A 19,402-nucleotide genomic window follows, 5' to 3' on the forward strand; every position below is an offset into this window, starting at 1 on the left:
GAGATTTAGTGCTATTTATTAAAAGGTGACATGTATTCAGTAAATTCTCACAATCACAATAGCAATAAAGATTAATTAGTTTTATTTAAAAAAACCAACCAAACAAACAAAAATCAATTCCGCATGTCATAAGCCATATTCCACCTGTTCAACTGAAACTTAAATCTAAGTGATCTATGTTTTTAATTTGGTACGTCTGTTCGGCCCAAAGTTGTCGGTTGAGCCTGGCCAAACAGAGGTCTGGGGCCTTACTGAGTGGTGACTTCCTGTATGGACCCAAGGACTAGGTTTCCTACATTGAATCTAAGTCTCTAACTTGATGGTGTGAGGACATGGGAATTTGGGGAACAGACTAGAATGTCGGGGGGCGGGGAGTCCTTATTAGAGCTTTTAGAAGAGACCCAAGAGACTTTTCACTTCTTTTCTTTTTTTAATAGTTTTAAGCTGAAGTTAATATTATACAGATTTGGAATTCACTAATACCTATATTAGTAATATCAGTTATAGACATCTGAGATAACTATCCATAAATATCTATCTATATATGTGAGAATGTATTTCTACTTAAAATGGCTCAGATACAGCACATTTTTAATCACTTTTTCACCTAGGAAAGTAGGTGAATGTAGCTCTGATTTGCATTAAATTAGGAACCCTCTTGTCCGGGTCCCTGATTGCTGGGATTACAGGTATGTACCACCACTCCTGGCTTTGCTTTTCTTTCTTTTTGATTATCACAGAAGTAGAGCGAGGTGGGGAGAGAGAGGTGACCTCCTAGAAGACAAAGTATTTCTGCTCTGAGGTTAAGTAGTAGTGCGTTTCAGCTAATTCCTATAATTCCTATTGATGCTGGAGGTGGGAATAAAAACTATTCAATCACTGCACTTTAATACCCTGGATGCTTCAAGTCTTCCTAAAAACATTGTGTGGTCCTTCGGAGTGGACGAGTAAATTCCCCAGCTTTGCCCTTCCAGTATTCACAAAGACCCTGGACACCCTCTGCACACTGGGCTAGCCCCTCCCAGTCCTCCCCACCCCTGTCTCCTCCCATACCAGGTCTCACCATAACTCTGCCCTTCTCTGCCCTCTCCAGAAAGCAGTGGGAGTCGGTGGCATAATGAAAGTCCATATTCCCTTTTCTCATTCTAGATATCTCTCAGATAGAAAAGCAGCTGGGTTCCTTTTCTGCGAATCCTTCTGCTTATATTAAAGAGTTTTCAAATCCTTCTGCTTATATTAAAGAGTTTTGTTATCTGTCCCAGGCCTATGATCTATCCTGGCATGACTACATGGCATCCAAGCTTCTACAGCCTGCAGCTAGACAGTATGCAGACCAGACTCATTTAGCCAATGCCTTTCTATCAACTCACCGGAGTTTCAACTGCAAACAGGCTCCCAGCACAGCCACAAGTCAGCAGCTGACGAAACTGCAGTCCCGCTGGGACAGTTCCTGGACAGATGGGTCCTGCTCTACCAAACAACCTTTGCTAATTCAAGTATACCTAGGTGAGGCTCAAGTCGAAAGGCACGGGGGAATGTATGATACGCATATGCATGTCTTCGTAGTTACTAGTTACTCTCACGAAATCTCCGACAACTAAAACGGAGCCTTATTTTTACCCAGAAAGTAGTGTTCATACATCTGTCCTTTTCAAGTTGACAAATGAGCACGAATTGTAATAGCATTTGAACTCATTCCTCAGAGCTGTGCCCTCATGCCTCTCTGAAGAGCGAAAAAGATGCATAAAAGGCAGACCATGCGACAGTTATTACATCTGATGTGATTTGGTATGTTTTTAACTCTGAACGCGATGCTGAGTGAAGGATGGGATTTCAAGGACCCACAGGAGTGGCGTTATTCAATTATCAGCTGTGGTTCTGGGGAAGAAATGCCAACATTGATGGGAATAGGCCTCTGGTGTCGCTCTGACATTCTTGGTGGTAGTAACTACAAGCCTGGAGGGATGAGGGATGTGGTAGCCATGTGTACTCTCTAGAAGAGCAGCCACAGGACATGACGTGATCTCAGGACACCCAGTGTAAATCCTAGCCTCGGCCTCCATCTTTGGAGGCCCCTCCCCTGTGCCCCTTGAACCTTGACTCTCCCCTGGAAAGGTCAAGACCACTCCCACGGGCTATTTAAACTGCTCCCCAGAAAATAAATATGTGGTTTTCCTTTTTCCTCTCCCGTGGCCACGCGTTGGCGACTTCTCATTCCTTTCGGGACCAACTGGGAGCGCAGGTGTCTAATTAAACTGGATATCTTTTAATCTGGTCTGATTTGGCTTGATTGGGATTATTTTCGCATTGGCAGAGAGCTTGCGTTAGAAAATATTCCTAACATTTTGGAGGCCCCCCCGCCCCGAGGTGGGGTGGGGAGGCAGCCTTTCCCATGATCCCACAGCCACACGTTGTAAGCACCCTTATCCCTGACCCCCAGCTCTCCACGCCAGGCTAAAACTGGCTCCTGGGCTAGAGTGGCCGTGTCTTGGTGAGTCCCTTTTTCTTGTCCATGCTACTAGGGTTTTAGAGGACCCACTCATGTTTACTTTTGTTGATTATCTGGCTCTTATGGAAGACGTGGTCCATGCCAAAAGCCTGACACATGCGGCGAAAATCTGAGACTTTCGCTGAGGTGGACTTTGTTTAGGGATGCCGAAAGTTCAGTTTCCATAGCCCCATTCTGGCCCAAGAGCTATTTTGGCTGACATGCTGTAATAGACTTTAGCCATACAATTGGGCATAGACTTTTAAAATGGGCACTTGAAATTCAAAGCCAGATCCGCTATCACCTCTGAGATGCCTCTTACAAAATCTTGATAAAATGGGACTCACCGATACTATCTGTCCCGCGTGGCTAATTTCTCTACGCACTAAGATTTGGCCTCAGTATGATCTTGACAATGGAACACGATGGCCACCAGAGGGAAGCCTTGAACTTACCGTCCTCTGAGACCTAGAGAATTTTTGCTGCCATGGGGACAAGTGGACAGAACTCTCATGTGTCCATGGTTTCTGAACTCTGCGCTCTCACCCCTCCCTCAGTAGCCAGTGTCTTGCAGCACTGGTTTTGGTTGCTAGGATCATGGCGCCTCCAGATTCCCAGCCGTCTCGGAATTGGGATCCAGATAGTTCAGTCTTGACCCTGCAGCCAGAGGCACTGGCCCCTCCCCCACTCCCTTAAACTCTCTCTATCCAACTCCGTCCTGTGGAACAACAAACTCCACATTCCTCTACTTACCCACCCTCACCTACCCCTTCCCTAGCCAAAACAAAAATTCAAGGTCAACTTTCCCCTTACCCACCTTCCTCCCCCTCTTCCTATCTCCCCCTCCTACTGTATCTTCCTACCCTTGTACCCCCTCTGCACACTGGGCTAGCCCCTCCCAATCCTCCCCACCCCCATCTCTTCCCATACCAGGTCCCACCAAAACTCTGCCCTTCTCTGCCCTCTCCAGAAAGCAGTGGGAGTTGGTGGCATAATGAAAGTCCATATTCCCTTTTCTCCTCCAGATCTCTCTCAGATAGAAAGGCAGCTGGGTTCCTTTCTGCGAATCCTTCTGCTTATATTAAAGAGTTTTGTTATCTGTCCCAGGCCTATGATCAAACCTAGCATGACAACTATGTCATCCAAGCTTCTACTCCCACTCCAGTCAGAAGAGTTAAATATCTCCTGGTCTTGGTGGACACACTGTCTGGGTGGATTGGAGCATTTCCCATCACTAATAAGAGGGCCCAGACAGTTTCTGATGCTCTTCTCAAAGAAATCATCCCCCGGTTTGGAATCCCAACCTCTCTTCAGTCAGATAATGGCCCAGAGTTCACTTCCCAGATTTCTCAAAATTTATTCAAAACTCTTAACATCTCATGGCATTTTCATATCCCATACCACCCTCAGTCTTCGGGAAAAGTAGAACGAACTAACCATTCCTTTAAAAATGTACTTGTTAAAATGTCACAGGAACTTCACCTCGACTGGGTAAAACTTTTGCCTCTGGCCCTACTAAGGCTTAGGGCTCTACCCAAAGGCCCCCTTTTCATCTCACCCTTTGAACTCATGTATGGGCGGCCAGTTTTAACCCCCAGCTCCTCACCTAAAACCTCTCCCCTTCCTGATCACCTGCTTACTCCTCTGTTATCCCGTCTACGCTCCCTATTATGGGATTTTACCGACCACTCATTACCTCAACCATGTGTTAATTCATGCCCACCACCAATTAAAACAGGGGATCGGGTATTATTTTCTCTTCCAGATCAATGTCCCTCACCCCTTTCCCCTAAATGGCAAGGCCCCTTTAAAGTAATTCTTGTTTTTTTTTTTCAAATATTTATTTACTTATTATGTATGCAATATTCTGTCTGTGTGTATGCCTGCAGGCCAGAAGAGGGCACCAGACCTCATTACAGATGGTTGTGAGCCACCATGTGGTTGCCGGGAATTGAACTCAGGACCCCTGGAAGAGCAGGCAATGCTCTTAACCACTGAGCCAGTAACTCCCACAGCTGCCAAGCTCGAGGGACTTCCTCATTGGATTCACCTGTCGCATCTTAAAATCTTTTACTCTTCCAGCTCAAGATGCCCCCTCATACGCAGTAACTCAAACAGTGCCCTGTTCCCTTAAGTTCCAGAGGGCACCAAGATCAGCCACTCCCTCTCCAGTTCCAGAAAAATAAAAGTCTCATCCTTACTCAACTCTCCTGTGCCAAAAACTCCACATACTCTCCCTTTTCCTCTTTCTCCTATCTGCTTTACCAACTTCTCCATATATCTCCAATGCCATGCTTAAATTTCCAGTTAACCACTCAGCTGTTATTACAGGAACCATCATTAAACATAGAGCCAGAGGTACAAGAACTGTCAAAATCCCAGGCGGTAAGAAACAAGAATGCGTCTGTAGCCCCAAACTCCAAAAACTCATAAAACAGACTTTAACATAACAGATTTATCACTGACTGCAGCAGTGTTTCCTGGATATTAAGGTAATACCATGATGCAAAAGGATTTACTTCGGGTAAAACATTAAAGGGTCTAATAATTATCCTTTTCAATAATCTCCTCCTTCTTCCCCCCCCCATCTTCCATTCTATCATTATAATCATAAACTTTTAATATGTCTAAAATTTATTTCTTTTCAAACTTTTTTTTATAAACTCCAGGAACTCAATTGGACCTACCTAAATGGACCAGACTTGCCCAGAATAAGTATCATTTAAGCCTTCCCTTATCATTCCTGGTCTCGGGAACCCCTGGGAAATTCCCTTCTCCACCCCTCCCCCAAAAACCCTCCTCTGTCTTCCATCTTGGGACTCTCCTCTATTAATCACCAGGATCTAAATTTTTTTCCAGACATAATTTTTTGTTGAATATTTATTCAGGGGGTTATGGAGGGGGAAGGGAGAAGGGGGAAGAGATAGAGAGAGGAGAGAGAGACAGAGAAGGGGGGAAGCAGAGAAGTGGGGAGGGAGGCAGAAGCAAAGCTGCCTCTCCGAGAAGAAGATGGAAAAGAGAGCGAGCTCAGGCCAAAAGCTGAAGATCAGCCTGCCTCAGCGGATGGGGGAGGGAGTGGGCGTGGCTGGTCTCTTAAAGAGACACAACAATCATTACAGAGTAGACGCCCCTTTTCCAAAGAGAGCCTAAAATGTTGGTCATAAATATCACCTCAGCTTCCTGTCACCCCTTATACAAACAGTCTGGAATGTAAATCCCAGCCTCGGACTCTATCTTTGGAGACCCCTCCTCTGTACCCCTCGAACCTTGTCCCCTCCACAGGAAAAGTCAAGACCACTCCCATGGGCTATTTAAACTGCTCCCCAGAAAAGAAACAAGTGGTTTTTCCCTTTTCCTCTTTGGTGGTTGCATTGGCGACTTCCTGTTCCCCCTCAGGGCCACCTGGGAGCACAGGTGTCTAATTAAACCTGGGTATCTTTTAATCTGGTTTGATTTGGCTTGTTTGGGATTATTTTGCATTGGCAGAAAGCTTGCGTTAGAAAATACTCCTAACACCCAGCTCACGTTATGACCAGAGAGACTCCATCAGACTCTTGCAGTGCCACTAAACACAGCTATTTTTATGCAGCAGCAATGTAGATTGGACTGCTGTGAGCCAGGCCTGCAATTTACCTAAGCAGCTCATGATTCCAGTGTTAAATTAGACTCTCGGAATTGCCAGGCAATCTACAGTTAGGCTTTACCTGTGGTTCGAATAAAACCCTAACACTTAGCGTTAGACACAGATGGGAAAATAGGAAATTGTGAACCCCTATCCCTATGCCCACCCACCCTGTCCAAAGATCTTTTAGTAAGTTCTCATAGAGTTCCCTTCCAGGATGGTATATATGGCCCTTAGGAGCCACCCTATCACCTATTACAGCCTTTAGAGGGCTAATTAGGATGATAAGCATAAAGCATGCACCACAATGACAAACACAAAGCCTGGTTATTGGGGAGACACAAACATCATTGAATGTTCAGATTTATTTTTCTTTCGCTGAAATGTATTTCTCAAAATCCCCAAGAGAACAGAAGAAAAGATAAAATATGCAAGCCTCAAAGAACTTGAACCATTCCTTTGAAAGGCCAGGGAACCTGTTGTGGCAGCTAGAAGTAGGTAAGACTTTTGAGTCTGCTGACGATTCTATCTCTCAGGCTAGGGCTTTGGGAGCCTGTTTGTGATTTTACGAATAAGCACACTGAGCTCCAGGCATCACAGGGGTCCTCCCTTGATTGTAGACTGTCAGGTGGCACCATCAACTGGCTATAACCAGTTCTTCCTGCTGTGAAGAACAGCAGGTGGGCAGGTGTGACTTCTTCCAGCCTCAGGGAACAAAAAAACTTAATTTTTTTTCTTTTCTTTTGAGCAGATGATTAGAATCTCAGTCACTTCACAAACACATCTAAAGGAATTTTTCTTTCCTCTCCATAACTGAAAAGAACTTTTTGTGGTGAATGCTCAACCTCTATTTTAGGAAAAATACTATTTTATTTACTAAAATAGTAGATGGACCAATAATTCTTTTAAACATGACATTCACACTGATTTTGCTCCCTCCTGACAGTCTCAAGGACTTCCCAGTACTAAACAAAGCTTCTACTTTTCCCTAACTAACTAGGCGACTATTATACCCAATTCACAGCATCCTAACTATATATATAGTAAGTTATATAATCCTGAACCCTTTTGTTAGGTTTCAAATCTGGGACAGAAGACTAAGGTGCCTATTTAACAAATCAAGAGAACCTGGCCTCCAGTTTCTCCCTGCATCAGGTCCCTACCGGCTGGCACACCCCATCCCCTACCCTGAACTCTCCAGCTTAGGTACCGGGCTGCCCTTCTCCCAGAGCCTCTTCCCTATATATACCATTTTGGTTCCCTTCTCTCGCCGTACCTTTGGATCTCCTAACTGCTGCCCTTGGTTCTCCTTGTTCCCTTGCTCCCTTCTCTCTGTCCCCCTCCTAAAAACGGCATAACTCAGTCTGGTCATGTCTACTCTGAACTCCTCCCAGATGTTCCAGCCTCTGACTATTTCTCTGTTTCATCTACAATAATCCTTCTCTGCCATCCCTAGGACTAGTCATATTTCTTTGTATTTTTCTTTTTTTAATTCACCTTTAATCATCATGTTCTATAATGTTTCTACCCACAGTGAGTCTTTGAATTGGCTTCTCTGGGACCATGTCCCTAGTAGCATGAATAACTAAAATTATGGGATACCTACTATAATAAAGGCATAGAAAGTAGCACTGATGTAGATAAATTTTCATCACCATAAAAATACTGAGATTCTCGGCTTATAAATAGAAAAAAAATCTTATTTTTTTTTTTACTCACATTTTGGGTGTTATAACCCATGATTGCCTGACCTTGTTGCTTTGAAGCCTGTTCTGAGACAGTGCGCGCCATGTCAGGAGAGTGTGATTGAGCAAAACCGTCTGGATAAGAGTCAGGACTCAGAAAAGGGCAGAGGCAGATCGTTGTCATTGCAATCTTCCTCTTGAAGGGAGTAGCCCCAAAGACCGCTCGCTTGACTGTACCCCTTGAATGTTCCACCGTCTCCTAACAGTGCCACCAGAGCCCGGCCATTTAACTACGGCAAAGAGGCAATGGAAGATGTTCTCTAGAGCTCTGGGTAGGGCCTGTCCTGTTGTCATCTTGATTTTTGGCTTCTAGTGTTCAGAACCATCATAAGATGTTTCTGTTGTCCTAGAAAACCAGTTCGAACCCTGCTTTTGTAGAGTGATTTCTTTCTTTAATTCTGTAATGTTTTAGTATTTTAGGGTCCTCTCATTTGCTATATATGTGTTTATAATCGTCATATCTCCTAGCTTTCTTGACCCACTTATCAGGGATTTGACATAAACTTTGGCTCCTATAACAAATATTCACTGAAAAGCTATTTTACCGATGATTGCAGAGTCACCCTGGCTTCCCTGGTTACTCTTTGAAAGAGCTATCTGCATTGAGTAAACAGTTTCTGCTAGTTTATAGCAAAAAAGTGATCACTGTATCAAACATGGGAGTTTTATAAACAGAACCTCATTGGGCTATAAAAAGACACAAACAGTTCTGCCAGTCTCTATCAGTTAATCGATGCATTCAATCTATTCATCTTTAAAGTGATGGCTGCTGAGAGCACTCCAGCCATCTATCCATTTAATATCTGTGTATCTTTTACATCTTTGTCCATTCATCTTCTCAAGCGGCTTCTCAAGTCATCACTGAAAAGGATTACCAGTCATTTCCTGGGGAAGCTACCTTGAAGTTCAGCCTTAGCTCGCATGAACAAGCGCTATATCTAAAGAATGCCAGAGACGTACATGTGGAGTCCTCTCAGTCCCTTTATGAATAGGTTCATCCCTGGGTTGGAATTATCCTTGGTTCTGCTCTATATTTGGGAGCGCCTCAAAGGCCTCATTTCTTCAAGAGTATTCCTCCTTACCCATCTTCTTCTCTGGCCTTTGACTTGCCTGCTTCTCTCTCTACTTACATCGGTATAACTAAAGCGGAGGGAAAGGCCGTTGCTAGGTTCTATGGCATCTGTCTCTCAGGAGGTTTCCAGGCAACTAAAAAAATCTACAAACAGAATTTTTTGAAAATAAAGTCCATATTTTTTTTTTACATGGCTACTTGAGTACCTGTAGCAAGCTGTACCATGGAGGTATGTGTCCTTAGGTCCCTTGAAGAGCTAAAAGATAGAAGATTATTGACTGCACATATAAAATCTCAGTTTTTTTCTCATTGAAATGCATCTTTGCTTCCTCGTTAAATATCCTCATTTCTGTGTTTGATTACAATATGCACTTAAATAAAGTTTCACTCTATGAGTGTTTCTCAGACCAGCGTCTGACTCTGTAGACTAATGACTAATCTTGATGTACTTCGTTAGTGTTTGATTATAATGTGCATTTGAATAAAATTTTACTCTGCAAGTGTTTCTCAGATCAGTGTGTGCCTCTGGGTAGTGACTAACCTTGACACATTTTGTTAGACATGTCACATTACCACACTCTTATTCTTAAACGAAGAACACCGGGAATGACTAGCGGAAACTTAAAGTCATTGACTCACTCATTTGAAACTTCTCTAGAATATGACTTCTTGAAGAAAAAAAAATAGTAACAATGAAAGCTATTTAAATATATCTATATGTAATTATAATGTATAAAACAGTACAAGGAAAGAATGAACAATTAGAAACGTGTGCGCACTCATACACACATCCTGTGCACACAACATACATATTCACACAGCGTGTGGTTTTAGTTTTATTTTCTTACATTTTTTTTATTATTACATATGAAATGCCTTATAATTCCTTTATTTGTGTCACTTATTGTATGCTGGAGAATATGAACCAATCTCAGCTTCTTAATAACCCTCTTTCATGTCAATGCAGGCTTGTTTATTGATAAGTTCATCACAGCTAACTAATTTAAGGAGAGAGGGACTTTGTACCGGGTATTAAAGTGCTTGATGTTTGAACACACCTGGACTCAATTTCTAGGAATGATAACCAGAAGTCTACGGAAACTGCTTTTTTTTTTTTTTTGGACTTAGTGTTGTATTGCAATATTGACATTGTATTGAGAAAATTGAGGTTCTCCTTAGAACAGATCTATCTGTCTGCCTGTCTACATTTCATCTATGTCTGTCTGTCTGTCTGTCTGTCTGTCTGTCTGTCCTATCTATCTTCTTTTATCTATCAGTCATCTTCTATCTATCTGTCACCTGTATTCTTTTCTTGTTACTGTGCTAAAATATCTTGACACAATCAACTTAAGGAAGAAAGGGTTTATTTTTGGATCACAATTTGATGTCACAGCCCATCACGGTGGGGAAGGCATGGTGGTAGGAGCAGGCAGCATCTGTCACATGACACCTTCTGTCAGGAAGCAGAGAGGGATGAAAGGGTGTTCTTTCTCCTTTTATTCAGTCCAGGCCCCCAGCCTGTGGAATAGTTCTGCCTGTGGTAAAGGTGAATCCTCACCTCAGTTACTGTCATCTAGATAATCCCTCACAGGCATGCCCAGAGGCTTGTCACCTAGGTGACTCTAGATTCTCTCAGGTTTGACAATATTGACATCACAAGATCATGTGTGTGTGCGTGTGTGTGTATTTGTGTTCAAAAGAAATTGGTCCATGTAGTTATGAAGACTACTGAATTATTATCTGCAATATGGATCACTAAACAAACCCAAGAGAAGTAAGTGGTAGTGACGATAAGAACCCAAAAACAGTCTTGTAGAGAACACTAAACCTTTTCTTTAATTTAAACATTCATATAAACTGATGAGGCCTGCCTACATTCTGGAGGGTGATGTGTTTTACTTGATTAATTAAAATCTTTGTCTCTTCCCCAAGCATCTCCTCATAAATACCCAGAGTACCTCATAAGTGAGGCAATAGCTTGTTTACCATGGATAATAAGAGAAAAGCAAACATGGTAGAAGCTACATCTTAGTCATAAATGTTACAATGAAAACAGACACTGGGACAAAAAGGAAGCTTAGGGTCAGAGGAACAAAGGTGTGAACCCGGAGCAAGGTAAATATGAGGGCTTGCAACAGTGAGGTCTGAGCTAGTCAAGCCAACCTGAAAGGAGGCACTCAGCCGCTCTAAGAGGCAAAGCCAGTGCCAGCAGGTTGGCTCCCTGAGCACCCATGCTCCAAACATATGCAAAGCATTCTTGCCCTTTCACATGCCCATGCTTTTAATGAAGCTAATTGTCACAAAGTAAAATCCAAGTAAGGGTGCCTTCTGAAAAGGCTCCACCTGTTTTAGGACAGAGATCCCCAGACAGCCCCAAGGAAAAGGAATTAAATGAGGTAACCAAGAACAACCCTTTAAGTTCCTTTTGTTGGAGTAGTTCATAACAGCAATAGGAAAAGAAACTAAGATAAGAATCTCGTTTGTTCCAGACACACTCCACCTTATCTCCATTATAGAGCCAAAATCTAATTTTCCTTAGAATTCAGAATCAGGCAATATGGTGACTATCATGCTCGTTGGTTCAGAGGCATGATGAGCTCCCGGTGGCTAGGTGGTAGTTTTTGAAGTATGACTGGAGAGTCTCCTGGATGACGGTAGTAGGCAAATAGAACACAGGCCAGGAGAACAGAATGGCCACTTTGTGTTATGAGCGAACCGTGCAACTCCCATTCCCAGTGCTTTATTGGACCTGTGAATCCTGTTTATGGGAGAAACAGCGCTATGTACTAGAGCTGACTCAGAGAGTATGCAACCCGTTAGGACTTCATCCTTGCCCTGCTAGGCATTGGCATCATTCATATTGTAACTACACTCTCAGAGATCCATTCCATTGCTCTATCTACCAGCAACTTTGTGATGGCAGGAAACATGGTAAGACCCGTGAATTCTATCAGCCTAAGGCCGCTGTTTAGCTTAATGCACTTAGCTTGCTGTTAAACGGGTTCCTTGTTCAGAAGCAATGCTGTGTGAGGCGCTGTGGCAGTAAATAAGCCGTGTTGTTTGGGCGTTCATGGACTGGCATTCTGGCAGAAGCATTGCATGCAGCAGAGGCAAATTCGTATGCAGAGCGAGTACCTATGGCAACCGGTGAGAACAGATTGCTGCCACTCTCGTGATGGAAACAGTATAAAGTAGCTAACTTGCATCCGGCAGCAGACCAATTTTTTCCGAGTAATGATGTCGTTGTCTTGAGACTTGAGTGTCAGTCTCGGCCACTGGCACTCAGTGGAGACCATAATCAGGTAGGTTGGTGACCAGAAATACTTGTTACTGAGTCCCCATGTAGTGCCCATCTCTGTCATAGAATCACAGGAAACTGATTGCACCCCCAAAATAAATATCCTGTTTACTAGACTATTAAAGAGTTCCCCTGTCAAGGTCAAGTTTTGGTGGATACTGGCCTGGGACACAAACACCCTCATCATCATTTTCCCCTTCAGAGAGGTCTATTCACCACACCTTCTCCTTGCTACAGATATTGCAGCCTTAATTCTTCTACTTCCTTACCATTCAGCCCAGTCGTTAGCTAAAACACACAGCTTTTATATAACCACATGTGATCAAGCACAAAAGTCAGTGTCCTGCTGGAAATTCTGCAAACTGTGAAGGCTTCCCTTTATGACTGAGCTTGGGTTTTCTGAGAGAGAGGCTTAGAGTTCTGCACCTTAGGGGAGCTGTCAACACATTACCCAGAACCAACTCTGAACCAGGTGTGAGATTTCCCTTCTTCTTGGATCAATTGTAAGAACTCTCTATGTGTCTGAAGTGCTATCTGGGGGTGGGGGTGGGGGAGAGCACAGTAGGAGAGGGACAATGAGTTCTTTGTCCACTTCTTAGTGGACCTCAGCTGTGCCTTCAGAGTCTGCTCTTGTATTTCCCATTTCCATTGAGGAATGGAGTATTGCTGTGTGCATGTAACCCTACATAGAATATGGGAGAGCATGACATTCATAGTGGCTAGCTCAGGCTGTGTAGACCATTGGTGCACACGGTTAAATATTCAGTTTTTGCAAGAGCCTACTGGTTTGCTAAATGCTAGTTCTCAAAAGGAAAATATTTATCCAGAGACGACTGGAGGATTTTGTTCAAAATGCTCAAGCACCTGAGGTTCACCTATAATGGACATCAAAGGTTCTAAACAGCATCCTGTCTGCCTCCAGCATCCCAAATATCACTGAATTGCTGGCTCAGAGGTCCCACTAGCAGAGCAACCTACAGGACAGCTTGGATCCATCATAGCCTCCTCTTTGGGGCCCGATTAAACCCAGTCCATCAGGAGCTGGGACAGAGTATTACACCTAAATAAAGAATGAGGCCCAACAGGAACTGGCTATACAGAATCCAGGTGCAACCAGGTTTCCTTTATCTCTGAAGAAATATTTTAATGTGCTGACTCTCTTGTTTCCAAGATATTAACGGAGGTAGAAAAGCATAAACTTTGATCAGATTTCGATTTCACTGTCTAGCAGTTGATTATGTAAGGAGTCTAGAGTATTGGCCATTTCCTCAATCTTTAGGTCAACAACAGACTATCAGCAATGAATGCCCTATGTGATATCTTGTGGAAGGAGACATGACATTTTCTTTGGTACTGAATTACGTCAGAGACAGAGAGTCAACATGCAACATACAACCGAGGTAGGTATTCATGTTGTATTAGTGTAAGAAAATAACTTTCTTTGGGGGTTTCTAACAGAGGAGGGGGAAAATCATTTGCCAGGCTATTAGCTCCATTTCACGCACAGGAACTGTATTAATGTGATTAAGCAATGAAACCGCATTTGGCAAGGCAGCTAAAATTACAATTAACACTTGATTAAGCTTATGATAATCGGCTTCTACCCTCCAAATCGCTCAGTCTTCCACGCAGGCCAAACAGCATAGTTAAATGAGGGTATTCATCTTCTCCACTTCCGCACTTTCAAGTTCTTTGTTGGCATAGACCTCCTCAGTTTCTCCAGAAGTGAGTTATTTCTTTTAGTTTTATGTTTGGGGTGCACAAAAAAAAATTATGAATAGAGGGCAAAAAGGCCTTTTGTGCACAAAGATAAGCACTGAAAAAGGCAGAAAATTCAAACACACATCTTACCTCTTCAGTGGAATGAGATGCGCAGCTGCTCTTCCTGGAATGACAGTGGTGACGTTGATTACAGCTTGGCGATCCTATGCTGTCTAATGAGACAGGCTCTGCCCATATCTTACAGAATTTTTGTATCTGCTTATCTCAGACCCTTTTCTCCTAAATCTCGAGTGTTGCTTTTAGGCCATAAAACCCATTCTTAAAAGTGACGTCATGTGTGCTTTACAGCAGCCTAAGTGGCCTCTAGATTATCTTAGGGCCAGGTCAGTCCAGACTCCCACAGCCATGATGCTTACCTCAGCCATTCTCCCTAGACCCTTACCTGGAATATTTTTTTAAAATCTACATGAAACTATCTTATAGATGAAACCGTATGTACTTTCTGAAGAACTGCAATGGTTTTGTTTTGGTTTTTTTGTTTTCGTTTGGTTTTTGTGTTTTTGGATCAGGGTTTCTCTGTAGCTTTGGAGCCTGTCCTGGAACTAGCTCTTGTAGACCAGGCTGGCCTCGAACTCACAGAGATCCGCCTGCCTCTGCCTCCCGAGTGCTGGGATTAAAGGCATGCGCCACCAGCTCCCGGCTGAAGAACTGCAATGTAAACATGTCTTAAGTTTTGTTGTACTCTTGGGCCTCAGTTAATTTTTACCTAAGTATCCATCCCCCCCCCCCAAATTGTGCTATGGTTAAATATGTCTAAAGGAAAAGATCTAGACCGGACTCTAAAAGTCCTGGTCCAGCACCGGTTACAATAAAATCAGGCTGAACCGAGTTTCATTCTTACCCCACCCTGATTGTTTTTCCCTGCCTGCTGTGAAGCCATCACGGGAATCACCACAATTATGCTGACATTTTCTTGGTCCTTTTCACAATGGGAACCCTCCCTCCTCAGATCATGGGATCCAGCATCAACACCTATGCATTCTCATCCAGAACGTAGTCATAGCATGGCTTATCGGTTTACCATGACCCACAGTGAGTTGAGCTAAAATTTCTACTCATCATCTGACCCCCAGAAGTCCAGTGACAATTATTGTGTCATAGTGTTAAAAGCTAGTGCCCATTGGCCCTTAAAATGCTCATTTATTTCCTTTTCAATGCACACTCACCTTGGTCAAAGTCCATAGGCATGTTTGGTGAAGGATGGGAGAAAAAGTAGCTGGAAAATTTTAGACTTGTCTTCAGGTCCTTCACAAAGGAGACCTCACTTCACCTTTAAGGGATTCATTATTCACTTGCTTAAATCTTAGAGTGACCAAAGAGTTGTTTTTATGAGGCAGATTAGATTTTATTCACTAGACCCAGAATTCCTTTGTTTATACAGACAAAGTAAGACTTTGGAAGGCTTCCTGACCTAAGGCACTTAGCACCTGTAGTCCACTGGTACAGATCTTCAAGTTAGACTACTCTTATTATTATTGTTACTAACGTCCAGTGTGATACTTATACGCTTACCTTATTTTGAAAGGCTCTGGGGTGCCACTTGACTCCTGCAGCATGGTATCTCACCACTCCCAATACACTCAGCATTGCATTCAGTGACTACAATTTCTATCAAACTTGGCTCATAGAAAAGTGGAAGACTGTAAAGAGAAATCTTAATGGTGGGTGATAGTTACACTTAGCTTTCGAACTGAAGATATGGTTCAGAAGGCAATAAGGAATCACACTGGCCTAGAACAATGGCAGCAGTAAATTCTTTCCTAAGACTCATGACCTCTCTAGCCCTGGGAAGCTTGCTAGATCTTCAGTACCATTTCTCTTTAGTTGAGTGGGCCAATTAGACAACTATTGAATTTCACCAAACTGTACCACTTATTGTGCCTTTATACAGTTTTTACTATGCTGGTAAGTGTTCAGTTCCCAGGTCTTGCAGCTGGGTAGGACTGTTCAATTGCCTCTCCTGCTGTCACAGTTACAACTTCTGTTGCTGTGAGGAAACACACCACAAGCAAACACGAGCTAGAAAGGAAAGGATTTATTTGCTTATACTCCCACATCATAATCCATCACTGAAGGAAGGTCCTTTCCGATCATTGTAGGCTGTGTCAAGCTGACGCAGAACTAGGCAGCACGGCCACTTAGCAGCTTTCATCGTGGTTTCTGGAACAATGGGGACTCAGCTAGAGGAAAGAGGCTTTCAGGGCAGGTCTAGCTCAGGTCTTCTGAGTTTTGTGCCCCAAGTATGCACTGTCTTCTTAGGAGAGGCCCACCCTTAACCCCTGAAAGTCAATGCAGGATTATATTAATAATGCATATTGTTTTAGGGAATCACTTGGACTACCCTAATTAACCATTGAAAGTAAGGCTTTCTGTGACTGGTAATGAGGTTTTTATTAGTCTCTGGTTCATGTAAGAAGCATTGTCAAGTCAGATGACATAACTTTGATATATACATATATATAGCTATATATAGTAAGTAAGTGCGTATATGGTGTATACTTTTAGATAAGTATAAAATATCTTGATTCCTTGAGGCTTTATCATGTGGGACACATGCAGCAATACACAGATTGTGGTGAATATATCTTCAGTGGACAAAACTACATCTCAGCTCCTACATCTATGCTATAACTCAGCGAGTATTGTGAAAGAGCATCTGGGAATATTGTTAGTGCCAGAATACCAGGCAGACTTCCGTGAAACACATATACTTACAGTCCAGGGGATGGGGACACTTTGTTTCACAAAGAATTGCCAAGGATGGGCTGGAGAGATGGCTCAGTGGTTAAGAGCACTGGCTACTCTTCCAGAGGTCCTGAGTTCAATTCCCAGCAACCACATAGTGGCTACAACTATCTGTAATGAGATCTGGCATGTGGACGTACATGGAGGCAGAATGTTGTATACATAATAAATAAATAAATCTTTTTTGTTTGTTTGTTTGTTTTTCGAGACAGGGTTTCTCTGTGGTTTTGGAGCCTTTCCTGGAACTAGCTCTTGTAGACCAGGCTGGTCTCGAACTCACAGAGATCCGCCTGCCTCTGCCTCCCAAGTGCTGGGATTAAAGGCGTGCGCCACCACCGCCTGGCATAAATAAATCTTTAAAAAAAAAATTTACCAAGGTTTACACTTGGGAACTGACTAGACTACCAGAAGCTGTCATCACACGAAATCAGAGTTTAATTAACAAGGATTGGAGCTCAACTATTCCTATGAAAGGATGTGATCCGCATTTTTGAGTAACTTCATGAAGGGCAGAACAATAAAATTCATTAGAGTGACAACCAGGTGAGGAACAGCTGGTTTAACTGATAATGAGTTATGGGTGAGATGCTTTCCCACAGCCTGGGAAGCACCTCTAGTCTGGCTAGGGTAACTCAGGGTTTGAATTTAAGGCTCTATGGTACTCACTGACGCAAGATTGCTCCTAAAACTGTCTGCCTTCCAATTCAGTAGCCATCATTTCAAACTATATTAACTTCCCATTCCTGCCACAAATAGTCAATATAAATTAACTCGACCGCCATAAATATTCAATACAAATTATCTCATAAGGATAAGAGATTTATTTTATCTCATGGTTTCAAAAGTTTCAGTCCACGATCCATTAGCCCGATTTTGGGTGTATGGCAAGGCAAGACACTACAGTAGGAACATATTATGAAACCAAGTCACTCACCTCATATGCAGAGCAAATGGGAGAGAAGGCCTAGAATCACCATGTCTTCAAGATATGACTTCAATGCTCATAGTTCGGCGTCCAGGGGTGCAGCTCTGAGATCTCCTCTTTTCACACTAACACATCCATTGGTGTTATCATTGCTTAAGCCTTATTTTTAGGCAGCTCCATTGTGGATGTATCTTGTGTGTCGATTCCTTGGTCATTTCCAGGAGTCACCATTTTACAGCAAGCTTTTTGGTCATTTGGCTATTACAATCTTTTCATCACTCTTCTGCCTTATTCCCCGAGCTTTACGTGTAGGGCTAGTAGAGGTATTTCATTTGGGATTGGGAACACTATGAACAGATGCTCTCTGCATTTTGACCAGCTGTGGCTCTCTGTAATAGAATCGGTCAGCAGCAAAGAGACACTTTTATTTGATGAGGAGTGAGAGCTACACTATCTGCAGGCATAAGAATGAATATTTAGAATACAGTTAGGAATTGTACTGGTTTAGTAATGTAATAGGTTCCTTTCTAAGATGCACATGCACTAGGCCCTGAATAGTTGGCTTGGCTCCATTTCTAGATTTTATTGCCTTCCCCATGATCAGGCCTTACATCCACTTAGCTGTTGGTTACTGCCAAGATATCAGTGGCATCACTACACTTTTAGGGGTAGCTTGCCATGCTGATTCATTATGATTCATGTCAAATCACAGTTGGGTAGGTTTATTGATTGCTTCACTCCAGTATTATTAAAGTTAAGTCTTCAGTGAAGAGGTTTTTGGATGGCACACATCTTGCTCAAAGACTTTGAGTCCTTTGTTCAAGGTACACAATGTCCTCAGGAAAAGTTGTCTTTCAACTTTGAAGAGGCAACTAAGAGCTACTAAGAGCAACAGCAGCAGCAATAGCCTGTATTGTTTGCAGTTTCTTGGACTCCTCCAACCAACTTGAAAACCGGTTTTATGTCTGATAGTCCAGGTTTTTACCAGACTCTGGCTGTTAAGGGAGAACATTTTCTTCCCAAGTAGAATAACTTCATTGAAAAAAAAAATGTGTGCATGTGTGCATGAATAAATGCATTCATTTGTGTGTGTGTGTGTGTGTGTGTGTGTGTGTGTGAATAGATACTGTCCCCATAGACTCATCTGTTTGAATACTTGACTCACAGGGATTGGCACTATTAGGAGGGAAGTGTGATCTTATTGTAGTAGTTATAGCCTTTGCTGGAGGAAATGTGTCACTGTTGAGGCAGGCTTTGAAGTCTTATATGCTCAAGCTAGGCCTAAGTTGGCAGTCTCCTGCAGACCAAAGTATAGATCTCTCAAATCCTTCTCTGGCACCGTGCCTGCCTGCATGCCGCCATTGTTCTCATATGACAGTGATGGATTAAACCTCTCTTTGAAGAGAATTTTAGGCAGTCCTACTAAGCCAATATCAGGAAAGGGAAGGTGTACTGTGATAGCAAGTAGGTCAAGGACAGCAGTCTAATGCTTTGACTTGGATTGTCTCTAAAAGTCTTCCAAAGAGATCTACTATTTATGTTCTAAGGAATCCTCAAGCTCTTCCCTGACTGTCCATGTGACTTCTGTGGACATGTGACCCTCTACCATAATGGAAGCATTTGTGTCTGGAGCACATAAGCAAACAAAGGATCCTCTTTTGGGGGAGCAGCTCTTGTTGCCTGGAGATACCCTGAGATGCCCTATAACAACAGAACACCTTGTCA

This window comes from Microtus ochrogaster, chromosome 22 (genome assembly GCF_000317375.1).
Source record: "Microtus ochrogaster isolate Prairie Vole_2 chromosome 22, MicOch1.0, whole genome shotgun sequence".
Lineage (NCBI taxonomy): Eukaryota > Metazoa > Chordata > Mammalia > Rodentia > Cricetidae > Microtus > Microtus ochrogaster.